A 9,987-nucleotide genomic window follows, 5' to 3' on the forward strand; every position below is an offset into this window, starting at 1 on the left:
GGCCTCTGTGCTCAGACACTCAACTAATACAGCTCTTCACCTCCGAAGACCAACCCTGTGCCTTCCACGTGGGCTGGCTGCTCACGTGGGCTGGCTGCTCGCTGTGCCCCAGCCTGGCCCGCTTCCCGGCGGCCCCTTACCCTCCCCTGCAGTCAGCTAGTTCCCGGGGCTACTCTAGCCTGGATGCCACCTGCCACCGAAGGCCACAGCAGGGACCAACAGGGAAGCTGTACTGGCTATACAAATCACCACGCTGCTGGCTGCTGCCAGGGGGAGGTGCCCTGCCGGGGAAGCCCCTTCCCTCCCCACAGAAGGGCAAACCAGTGCAAGCCCCAGCTCTCTTCAAAGCCATCAGCATTTCAGAGAGAAGCAGAAAAACAGACAGTTTACTTATTTGTAACTTTATAACTGGCATTATGCTCCTTAAGTTCAAGTAGCAGATTCAGCGTGAAAATCAATGTTCTATAAATAAACATGCAACAGTAACTTAACGGAACGTTGCATATTTTCCATAGAACAGCCATTTTGGAGACCTGAACTGTAGATTGTGGCATGTCGATGTGACATCAGCTCTCCTAGAGTCCCGGGGGTATTCTGCCTGAAGAGTGAGACCAGGGGGCAGGCGGACCTGGCAGCTTCAGACTCCAGAGAAATAAAAGATCAGATCGGAATCACAACGCTCTGCTCATCACGGGTTACAGCCAAGAAGAGAGTGAAAAGCTCTCTGTGAACAGCAAACGTCCACTAAAACGCCTGGGGGCAGGGACCCCTGCCCCACGAGAGAGCCCGGATCGGCACACTGAGCCACCACGATCCACACAGGGAAGAGCTGCCTCATCCCCCGGGGGCTTACAGGGACTCTAGGTAAGAGACCTCACTGAGCAGAGGGACAGAAAAGACAGAAGTTTCAAAAGTCCTGAGGGAAATCAGGAGTAAACACTTAGAGCAAGCAACTGAAGCGTCAGAAGAAAGAACCAGTGGGTCTTAAGAAGGGGACCAAGCTGAGCCAACAAGGCTAACGATCTATAAAGAAACAAGTTAGTACAAAGCTCCTTCAAGAAGAAACAGAGAACCTAAATAGCCCTATTATCTATTAAATAAATTCAACTTATAGTTAAAAATCTTCCCACAAACCCAACTCCAAGCGCAGATGGCTTCACTGGTGAATTCCAAACTCTCCTAGAAAATTAAAGAAGGCAGACTTCACGACTCATTCTATGAGACCAGCATTATCCTGATACCAAACCCAAAAAAAGACATTAGAAAACTACAGACCCATATCCCCCATGAACACAATGGAAAGAATTCTTAACAAAAATTTTGGCAAATCAGATACAATGTTCTGAAAAAATAAATTAATTAACACACTGTGACCAAGTGGGCTTTCAAAAGTTATTCAATATATTTTTTACTTATTGTAATTTAATATATTAACAGATTACAAAAGGAAAACCATATGATTATCTCAATAGGTGCAGGAAAAGGATTTTAAAAAAATCCAACATCCATTCCTGATTAAAACTTTGAGAAAACCAGGACTAGAAGAGACCTTCCTCGTGCTGATGAAGAGCACCTACAAACACCCACAGCTCACATCACTCTTCATGGTGACTCATGCTTTCCTCCTGAGATCAGAGGCAAGACTAAGACGTCCACTCTCTTACCAGTTCTTTCCAACATTTCACTGGAGATTCTAGCCAACAAAATAGGGAAAGAAGAAGAAGAAAAAAAAAAAGGGCATCTAGATCAAAAAGGATAAAGTAAAACTCTTGAGCTGTACACTACATGACCGTCTATGTAGAAAATCCTAAAGAATCTACACAAAAGCTACTAGAATAAGTGATATTAGTAAGATCACAGGGCACATGGGCAATATACAAAAATCAGTTGCATTTCTATAGGATAGTGACTTACAACTGGAAATTTAAAATAAAAAATAAAACTACTTAAAATAACATTAAAAATATTAAATACACAGTGGTACATTTGTCAAAAGAGTGCAATGCCTATACACTGAAAACCGCAAAACACTGCTGAGAGAAAACAAAGCAGACCAAACAAAACGGAGAGCTCGATCTTGTCCACACATTGGAAGACTCGATACTGCTAAAATGTCAGTCACCTCCAAAATGACCTATACATTCAGTGCAATCTTAATCAAAATCTAATCTGACTTTTTGGTAGAAACTGGATTCTAAAATTTATATGGAAAGGCAAGGGACCAAAGATAGCAAAATATATCAATGAAAAAGAACCAGAGAGTCTAGAAACAGAACCACGCATACCATATTCTTACACAAATAATGCACGCCTTCTATGCTTGTTTGCCAACTGCTTGCTCCCTCACACCTCCCTAACCAACTATTTTCATAAGAACGCTATGCTAATTTTATTTTACAGCAACATTAAAAGCATTTGGCATAGTGGCGCACTTATGAAAATACCTCGGGCGCGGGGGGGGGGGGGTAGGCGGGGAGAGACTGACAAACAACGGACAAGGCGTGCGTTATTTGCGTAAGAATACAGTATATGGTCAGTTGATTTTGATAAAATGCCAAGGCATTTAAAAGAGGAAAGGGAATTTTTTTTTAAAAGGTGCTGGAATAATGAACTTCAATGCATATCTTGCACATTAAACAAAAATTAATTCAAAGTGGATCACGGCACTAAATATAAAACCTAAAATTATAATACAAGCCTAGGAGAAAATCTTTGTGACCCTGAGTTGAGCAGTGATTTCTCAATTTTTTTTTAATTTATTAAAGTGTAATCCGTAAAGAAAAAAAATGACAAATTAAACTTCATCAAAATTAAGAAAAGACAATGCTAACAGAATGAAAAGACAATCCACAGAATGGGAGAAGATATTTGCAAGTCCCATATCTGATAAAGAACATTTATCCAGAATACATAAAGAACTGCCAAAACTAAATATTAAGAAGACAAACACACAATTTTAAAAATGTGCAAAAGACCTGAAAAAACACATCACAAAGAAGACACACGGATGGGAAACAAGCACCTGAAAGGGTTCAACATCACTGGTCATAAATACGTTACAAGAATATTCAAAGCAGCTTTATTTGTAATAGCCCCAAACTAAAACAACCCATGGGTCCATCAACAGGTGAACGGATAAAGAAATTGTGCTATATTCATACAATGGAATGTTATTTGGCATTAAAAAGGTATGTAGTGCTGGTACACATTATAACATAATAACCAGACACAAGAGAATAGATACTGTATGTTTTCACTGATATCTAATTCAAGGAGAGGAAAAAATCTCCTAGAGTGTTAGAAATCAAATCAGAGGTTAAACGAGGTGCGGACTGCACAAGGGAACTTTCTGGGTGAATGGGAATTTTCTATATCTTGAATTGGGTGTTTATTACATTAATACAGACATTTATCACAACTTGTGGAACTGTTCACTTAAAACATACCCTTTACTGTATGTAAATTTTACCTAAAGTCACACAGTAAGGGATAATATGCAGTCAGGATCCAAAAGTATGCACTTTTAACCAATCCACTATACAGCCTCTATAGATTTTATGCCAACAAATTTGAAAACCTAAACGAGATGTTAACACCCGACTAGATTAAGAATTAGAGAAGAAACTGAAATGCTATTCAAAGAGCTTCCCCTTGAAAACATACCAGGCTAGATACGTTTCGTGGAACCATGTCTACTTTAGTTAGAATGTATCTTAAAAGAGAAAAAAACTGAAGCATTCCAATTTAAACTGCCTAGCTGACAGAATCATAACAAAACAAAGACAGCATTAAAAAATACTACAGACCAGTATTCCTTTTAAATATAAAATCCTACACATTATCAACTTACTCCAGAGACTACATTTAAAAAAAACGATGATAAAACAGGTAATAAGACAGGGCCAGAAGATGAGCCCCTCAGGTTGGAAGGCACTCAAGAAACGACTAAGGAAGAGCTGCCTCCTCAAAGCAGACGGACTGGGCCTTAATGATGGGGGTGGAGTGAAGCTTTGGGGACCTTAATTTGCTGATGTGGCACAACTCAAAATGAGGAGAAACAGCTGCAAACATCCATTAATAATAGGAACGTGGAATGTACGAAGTATGAATCTAGGAAAATTGGAAGTTGTCAAAAATGAAATGGAACGCATAAAGATAGATACCCTAGGCGTTAGTGAGCTGAAATGGACTGTATGGCCATTCTGAATCAGACAATCATATCGTACACTACATACTATGCTGGGAATGACAAACTGAAGAGGGAACGCGCTGCATTCATCTTCAAAAAGAACATTTCAAGATCTATCCAGAGGTACAACGCTGTCAGTGATAGGATAATATCCACGCGTCTGTAAGACTAGTTAACACCACTATGATTCAAATTTACGACCAACCACTAAAGCCAAAGATGAAGAAATTGAAGATTTTTACCAATTTCTGCAGTCTGAAATTGATCAAACATGCAATTAAGATGCACTGATAATTACTGGTGATTGGAAAGCAAAAGTTGGAAACAAAGAAGAAGGATCGGGAGCTGGAAAATATGGCCTTGGTGACAGAAACGATGCCGGAGAGCGCATAATAGAATTTTTCAAGACCAATGACTTATTCATTGGAAATACCTTCTTTCAAAATCACGTGAACCTCACCGAATGGAATACACAGAAATCAAATCGACTACAACTGTGGAAAGAGACGATGGAGAAGCTCAGGATCATCAGTCAGAACAAGGTTAGGGGCCAACTACGGAACAGACTATCAATTGCTCATATGCAAGTTCAAGTTGAGGCTGAAGAAAATTAAAACAAGTCCATAATGCCAAAGTACGACCTTGAGTATATACCACCTGAATTTAGAGACCATCTCAAGAACAGATTGGACACACTGAACACCAATTATCAAAGATCAGACAAGCTGTGGGATGACATCACAGACATCAGACATGAAGAAAGCAAAAGGTCATTAAAAAGACAGACAGAAAGAAAAGACGAAAAAGGATGTCAGAAGAGACTCTGAAACTTGCTCTGAAACAGAGTAGCTAAAGTGAATGAAGAAATGATGCAGCAAGAGAGAAGAATGGAAGATTTCAATGGGCGGCTCAAGAAGACAAAGTATTACAATGAAATGTGCAAAGACCTAGAGTTAGAAAACCAAAAGAGAAGAACACACTCAGCATTTCTCAAGCTAAAAGAACTGAAGAAATAATTCAAGCCTCGAACTGCAACACTGAAGGACTCTGTGGGCAAAATACTGAACAACGAAGAAAGCATCAAAAAAAGATGGAAGGCATACAAAGAGTCACTGTACCAAAAAGAATTGGTCAACATTCAATCATTTCAGGAGGTAGCATATGATCAAGAACCAATGGTACTGAAGGAAGAAATCTAAGCTGCACTGAAGGCTTTGGTGAAAAACAAGGCTCCAGGAATTGATGGAATACCAACTGAGATGTTTCCAGAAACAGATGCAGTGCCGGAAGCACTCACTTGTCTATGTCAAGAAATTTGGAAGACAGCTACCTGGCCAACCGACTGGAAGAGATCCATATTTGTACCCATTCCAAAGAAAGGTAATCCAACAGAATGCGGAAATTATCAAACAATATCATTACTATCACACATGAGTAAAATTTTGCTGAAGATAATTAAGAAACGGTTGCAGCAGTACAGCTACAGGGAACTGTCAGAAATTCAAGCCTATTCAGAAGAGGACATGGAACGAGGGTTGTCATTGCTGATGTCAGATGGACCTTGGCTGAACGCAGAGAATATCAGAAAGATGTTTACCTGTGTTTTACTGACTATACAAAGGCAATCGACTGTGTGGATTATAACAAATTATGAATAACATTGCGAAGAATGGGAATTCCAGAACACTTAATTGTACTCATGAGGATCCTGCACATAGACCAAGAGGCAGCCGTTTGAATACAACAAGGGGATACAGCGTGGTTTAAAATCAGGAAAAGTGTGCGTCAGGGTTATATTCATTCACCATACTTATTCAAACTGAATGCTGAGCAAGTACTCAGAGAAGCTGGACTATATGAAGAAGAATGTGGCATTAGGATTTGAGGAAGACTCATAAACAACCTGCAATGTGCAGACAACACAACCTTGCTGAAAGTGAAGAGGACCTGAAGCACTTACTGATGAAGATCAAAGACCACAGCCTTCAGTATGGATTACACCTCAACATAAAGAAAACAAAAATCCTCACAACTGGAACAATAAGCAACATCATGATAAATGGAGAAAAGACTGAAGTTGTCAAGGATTCTTTTTACTTGGATCCACAACACCCAAAGAAGCAGCAGTCAAGAAATCAAATGACGTATTGCATTGGGCAAATCTGCTGCAAAAGACCTCTTCAAAGTGTTACAAAGCAAAGATGTCACTTTGAGGACTAAGTTGCACCTGACCAAGCCATGGAATTTTTAATCACTTCACATGCATGCGAAAGCTGGACAATGAATAAGGAAGACGGAAGAACTGATGCCTTTGAATTACGGTGTTGGCAAAGAATACTGAATATACCGTGGACTGCCAGAAGAGCGAATAAATCTGTCTTGGAAGAAGTACAGCCAGAATGCTCCTTAGAAACAAGGATGGTGATACTTCATCTCATGTACTGTGGACATGTTACCAGGAGGGACCAGTCATGCTTGGTAAAGCAGAGGGTCAGTGAAAAAGAGAAAGACACTCAATGAGATGGACTGACACAGTAGCTGCCAACAATGGGCTCAAACACAGCAACGACTGTGAGGATGCTGCAGGACTGGGCAGTGTTTCGTTCTGTGGTACACAGGGCTGCTGAGCCCGAACCGACTCGATGGCACCTAACAACAACAAGAGTTTTTTTTAAAAGGATCCCTACTAGAAAATGTAATTTTAAGAAAAGATTGTATTCATAATGGTCACAAAAACTAAACCTAACAATAAAAATGCAAGACTTTTATGAAAGATGCTATGACACATTTTGAAGGACATAAAGGAAGGCATAGAGAATGGAGAACCATGTCAGGCTCCCAGGTGGGGAGGTTCATTCTGATTAAAATTCTTCTCCAATCAATCTATAACTTATTCAAGACAATCCCAGTCAAAACACCTCCAGTCTTTCCCTTTGAACTGATGTTCCAGTTATCTACTGCTGTGTAACAAACCTTTCAAAATGTAATGATTTAGAAGGATATTTATCTTGCTCACGAATCTACAATTGAAAGAGGATTTGGTAGAAACAGTTCGTCTCTGTTGTTAGTGCAGTGGCTTGAAGACTGGGAACTAGAACTCACCCACGTCTGCTGGTTGGTGCTAGCCTCTTGGCCAGTTCTCAGCTGGGGCCTGGCTGAACACCTCCACATGGCCTTGCCACAAGGCTGCTGGGCTCTATCACAGCATGGAGGCTGGGTTCTCAGAGTACGCGTCCCAAGAGGACCCCGTGGAAGATACATTACCTTCTATGACTTGGTCTCAAAAATTACACAGTGTCACTTCTGCCACTGTGAGGGGCCCACCCAGATTCAAGTAAAGGAAACACAGACCCAACCTCTCAATAGAGTTCTGTCTCTCTCACATAGAGAAGGACACATGGTGGGCTAAGCTGGTACAGCCATCTCTGGAAAATACAATGTACACACTTGACAATCTGATTCTAAAACTTGTATGAAAGAGAAAAGGTATAAGAATAGCCAAGAAATTTATTTTAAAAAAAAAATAGGCACTGCTACATACCATAAAAATATAAGAAAGATTATATTAGAAATTATTAATATTCTCAGGCGTAAAAATGGTATTGCAGTTATAAAGAAGAATGTCCTCATTCTTAAGATATGTGATAAATTAAGTATTTAGGGTTGAAGTATCATGCCTGCAACTTACTATATGCATGCGTGTAGGTGTGTGTATATATATATACATGACAAAATGTTAATTTGAGTTCATTTGAATTTATTACTGTACTATTATTTCTTATTTTCTGTATATGTTTCTCAAAATAAAGAAATTTAAACAAAAAATATACAATAATTAAAAGTGTGATACTGGCATAGACTAGACAAGGATCAAAAGAACTGAAGTGTCCAGAACAGAGTGCACAAAGAACATTGTTTTAAAATAAAGGTAACACTTGCAATAATTAGGGAAAAGATGCAAAGTTATGAAACAGTGTTGGGCAAATTAGACCCTCAACCTCTCATAACTCCTACAATACAAAAATATGCCTTGAAGCTATACAGAACTAAATGTAAAACACAAAATTACAAAATTATTAAAATCGGTTACCATCCTCAGGCAGACACATTTCACTCCATAAACATTAAAGAGTTCTGAGCAGTAAAGGAAACCTCAAAGTAGAATTCCGACCAAAAGGAGACAAAAATAAGCACACTTTAAAATGCTAAAGCCACAATTCACAATGAGACATAACAGTTATGAATACCTATGCTCCAACAAATACACCAACCATCTATACAAAAGTGAAACTATAGAAGATGCAAGAGAAACAGAAACCCACCAATAACAGACGACTTTAACACACCACTGGTAGTTAAACATAGGTCACGTAGCCAAAAGAGCAAAGGTAAAATATAAACGACCTAAACAACGTATTCAGGAAGGTAGATCTCGTGGATAGATGTGAAACACTACACTCTGACATCAGAGACAACAACTTCTCAAATACACACGGAACACTCATAAAAACTGATCATTTATTAGGTCACAGATGAAAAACTAATAAGTTATACAAAATGGAAATATAAACAACATTGACCACAATGCAATAAAACAAAAATTTTTTTAAGTTCTTTCTAGAAATTAAAAAACCTTCTATTTAACAACTCTAGGGTAAAAAGTGAAATACAAACAGAAAATACAGAATTTCTGAAAAATGACAAAACCCTATGGGACACATTTCAAGTAGTAATCAGAGAACTATCCACAGCTTTCAAGATCTATATTAATAAAACTAAAAGACTGAAAATAAACGAATTCTCAACTCAAAAAATTAGAAAAAGAACAAAATAAACTATAAGAAAACAAATGGAAGCCCCAGACACCCTTTTAACTCAGTACTGAAGTCACTCCTGAGGTTCACCCTTCAGCCAAAGATTAGACAGGTCCATAAAACAAACAATAATACACGTAGCTCAACCATGTTTATGAGACTAAATGGGCAGGCACACCAGGCCATGGGCAAGGACGAGAAGGCAGGAGGGGACAGGGAAGCTGGACAAATGGAAATGGGGAACCCAACGTCAAGAAGGGGAGAGGGTTGACATGTCACCGTGTTGGTAACCAATGTCACAAAGCAATATGTGCATTAATTGTTCAATGAGAAACTAATTTGCTCTGTAAACCTTCAGCTAAAGTACAATAAAAAAAGAGAAATTTAATCCTTGTATAGAAAAAGAAAATAAATAGAAAGAAATAATAAAACTTAGAGCAGAAATTAATGAGATAGCCATATAGTAAATGAGATTAATAAGTAAAACTCCTGGTTCTCTGAAACAAAGACTCAACAAAATAAGCAAACCACTAGCCAATTTACTCAAGGAAAAGGAGAAAGTACACAAATACACAAAATAAGAAATGACAATAGGGAAATAACTATTGACATTTATTATGTTTTTAAAGTCACAAGAGACCATTCTGCACACTTCAACAAAAATAAATCTTTGAAACTTTGCTGAAGTGGATAATTTCTAAGGAAAATACAGTTTATCAAAACTAACAAATGGCTGGGACAAACCAGTTTTCATGGAAGAAACAAGAAAGTTATGAAAAAACTATCCCACAAGAAAGCACCACCGGGCTGGCAAAACTGGATACCCATCTGCAAAAAAAATGAAACAGGACCCATACCTCAGGCCATATACAAAAACTAATTCAAAATGGATCAAAGACCTAAATATAAGGCCAAAAACTATAAAGTTCATAGAAGAAAAAACAGGACTAACGCTACAGGCCTTAATACACGGAATTAACAGGA

The 9,987-nt window shown here is 38.6% G+C and overlaps 1 protein-coding gene across 1 annotated transcript in view; it reads right to left on the reverse strand.

The window, feature by feature from the left end:
• Positions 1–9,987, reverse strand: part of TRAPPC10 (trafficking protein particle complex subunit 10) — a 78,410-nt gene that overhangs the window by 52,798 nt on the left and 15,625 nt on the right. The window lies entirely within an intron of this gene.

This window comes from Trichechus manatus, unplaced genomic scaffold (genome assembly GCF_000243295.1).
Source record: "Trichechus manatus latirostris isolate Lorelei unplaced genomic scaffold, TriManLat1.0 scaffold00128, whole genome shotgun sequence".
In the NCBI taxonomy this organism is placed as follows: domain Eukaryota; kingdom Metazoa; phylum Chordata; class Mammalia; order Sirenia; family Trichechidae; genus Trichechus; species Trichechus manatus.